Source organism: Habropoda laboriosa, unplaced genomic scaffold (assembly GCF_001263275.1).
Source record: "Habropoda laboriosa isolate 0110345459 unplaced genomic scaffold, ASM126327v1 scaffold200, whole genome shotgun sequence".
Lineage (NCBI taxonomy): Eukaryota > Metazoa > Arthropoda > Insecta > Hymenoptera > Apidae > Habropoda > Habropoda laboriosa.
Window position 1 is genome coordinate 83,244 of NW_017100306.1, and position 3,401 is coordinate 86,644.

At 35.2% G+C, this 3,401-nt stretch overlaps 1 protein-coding gene across 1 annotated transcript in view; it reads right to left on the reverse strand.

Annotated features, from left to right (window-relative positions):
* The window catches only part of LOC108574006 (homeobox protein rough), a 42,332-nt gene that overhangs the window by 23,891 nt on the left and 15,040 nt on the right, over nt 1-3,401 (reverse strand). The gene's annotated exons all lie outside the window — the stretch shown is intronic.

Sequence of the window (3,401 nt, forward strand, 5' to 3'; positions counted from 1 at the left end):
TATGTCATTTTCATCAGAAAAATCTCAGCAACATGTTAAAAAAAATTCCAGATGAAAAAAAGTAAAATTAAAGAAATTATATTTTTCTATTATGAATTGTCGAGCTGTGAAATCTCCTAAAGGAAACCGACTGGTGTAACGTTACACGCTTGACTGACTGCGAGCGAGATAACATGGGCGCAGCAATGACGCAGACCTAGGCGTAGGACCATCTATACTGTCACTTGTAGAATCCAAACTTACTGACTCTTGTAGAGAATTTACTGTAGTACCGGATAACTGTTCGTATTCGGCACAGCTGTAAAACTCTTAACAGAGAGGTCCTCCATTAGAAAAAGGTAGCAGGCAAAGGAAGATTCACAAGCCCAATCAATATAGTCAAGTTTTGTAACAATATCGTGTTTGGTATCATTTTAATCAGGAAAATCTCACAAATATTTTGATGAAATTTTTATTAACGAAAAATTGAAAACAACAAATTTTTATAGTTTTGTTAGTATTATCTCATCGATGTGCCACCACCGAATGCGATAAAGAGAGGCCGCGGCCATGTCACATTAGTCGCTTGCCTGGTTCAAGGGTGGTCCCCCTCGTGATGGGGATAGCCATGTACAGTTAACGTGCAAGTAGATCCCAAGGAGAACTCTTATCGAGTCTTTACTGTATTTTCCTCTCGTTGCATTATCACTTCTTGATTTCGTTCGTGTATGTATTTAGGTGCATCACAGCGTTAACTCTTGGAGGGATGTCAAGAAGTGATAAGGCAACGAGAAAGTAATACTCGTTTCTAAACACACTACATACGAGGTATAAGTCTGACCGTGCAAATCACTCTTTAAGATGAGTCCAGGTAGACTGTTGTACGCTTTTTTTTTACGAAGTTATAATAGTTCAAAGATCGACAATTTTTCGACCAAAATTTAGCGATCCTTTAATTTTGGGGAATAGTGTGTGTATATTGCAAACTTTGTAACTGATTTCCTGTATATTTCATTATTCGCACAGAAAAAATTTACAAAGATACCTATGATTTTCGGACGGTCATGGTAGGCTAACCCTTAAGGCTTCGTTTTACAATTATTAACATTTAACAATATCCCTATGTTTGAGCAAACCTCCCTGTATCTGTACAGTAACCCTCCGAGTTACGTAAAACACACGACTCATGTAAATTCGCAGTTACGTAATAAATCTTGAAAATTACAGAAACGAAAATTCTGAAAACGACTAGTGCGTATTTTAGTTTGTTTGTATATTCTTTTACATATTTTTCATACTTTTATATACATACATATATATAATAATAATAAATATTGCAGTTTATTATACACTTAAGCAATTTACAAATTTGACTTCAGTAAAATTGGAGTTACGCAAAGGTTTACGGAACGCATACTTACGTAACTCGGAGGATTACTATATAGGGCGTGTTAAGACACAGGAAACGCAGCGATTCTCGAAACAAATGACACATGACCAACAGCTTACCTCGTACAAGTTATAAAGAAGAAAGCAGTGACATTCGGCGTCGTAAATGAAATTACCGACATCTGTAGCACTGCCGCTTACTTCACTACTGCACAGGTGCTTGTCAAAAAATTCTTCGAATGTGTATTCTATTGTATACTGTAATATTTCAAATACAACATAGTACACATCTCTTACGGAACGCCCGCTAGAATAGAGTAAATTTTAGAATATTTGCTGTTTTGGTTAACATGGAAATATCTTTCGCTTAGATAGGATTTGAGTAGAAGATAATAGTTATGTGGGAGGTATTGCTTGGTTTTGTATAACAATCATGTATGCCATACTCTGTCAAAGGCTTGGCTTATATCAATGAAAGCTGTGAAGCATACCATGCATTTCTCAAAACTTTCTTCTATTTTGTTGACTACTCAGTGAATTTGTTCGATCGTTAAATGTTGCTCTTGAAATCCAAACTGGTATTGTGGTATTAGGTGTTCTTCTTTTATTATTGGTTCTAGATGTTTTAAGAGCAGCTTCTCAAATAGTTCTGACTGTATCGGCAACAGTGAATTTGGTCTGCAGGAGAGGTCACTTCATTTGGAAGTTTGTCTGGTTTTTGAATAAGAATTATTTCAGAAAACTTCCACTGTATTGGGAAATACTGTGTTCTCATTATCACATTATATATTTACGTTATTGCGACTATTCCTTTTCTTGGTGTTTTTTGAAGAATTTTGCCAGTTGTAAGATCATATCCAGATGCTTTTTTTATCATTGAACAATCTTATCTCTTCTGCTACTTCCTTAGGACTGAAGTGCTTGATTAGTTTATTGGGCTGCAAAGAGGTGCTGAGATGTTCAGCAATGGCAATACAATAAAATAAACGTGATAAAAAATAAATGGTCCATTTCAGCCATAAAACCATTTAGTTGCAAGCTTCCCAAATTACTCTGTTAAAAATAATTTAATTATAGTTATGTTCATTTTTATCAGAACGTCTTTCAACCAGTAATCTTTTTCTAATTCTTCAATGTGTGCATACAAAGTTTTCCACTCATGTGGTTTAATCTCGCTCATTGCATCTAGGGTTAACTTCTGTAGCTCATCACTTGTAAGCATGGAAGTGTTTTGTTCTCTTAATTTTAGTTTAATTTCAGCGCAAGTCAATTCGATTGGATTTAGCCCACACATATAGGGTGGTAATCTTAAAGTATCATGGCCATGTAATTTTAAAATTTCATCAACCTTGAATATTTTTTCTTTTTTTCTGTTTCTTTAAATTAGTTCATGTAATTGAAATTTCCTCATTGTTTCTTCGTGCGGAATGTTGTTTTCTAACAACCACTTCGACATCTCTTCTTTCCTGCTGTATCTATTTGGTGGCTTGCTTACTTGTAAGCTGTAATAAGGGGCATTGTTCATTATGATTATAGAATTGGCAGGAATGTTAGGTATTAATTTTTGAAGCATCCAGTTTTCAAAATTTGCAGCATCTGTACGTCCAAGACGATCTCCAGTTGTTGTATGGGCCTTAAACATTAATTGTGCACCTTCTATAAAACCATTCTCTCCTGCTGCATGGACGATGATAAATCGGTGCGAGGAACTAGGGTTTTTTAAAGTGTCTAATGTGTTTTGACTTTGCCAACACTTGTTAAAGCTCAATGTGTTATCAACCCATCTCTCATCAATGTAAATAATATTTCGGTTCTGATTTCTATAATATATTATTCCTATTAAATACTTGGATCGCAAAGCTACAATATCTGGCCTTTCTAGCAAAACACTTCGAATACCATTACTCCTCTTCCATTTATAACCCATACGTCGAAGTAATCTGTGCAGTGAATGTTTTTTCCAAGGAAAAATTATTCTTTCATGGATCGCCGCCAATAGTGTTGGACCTGTTGGTACGATTTTCTTCTCTACA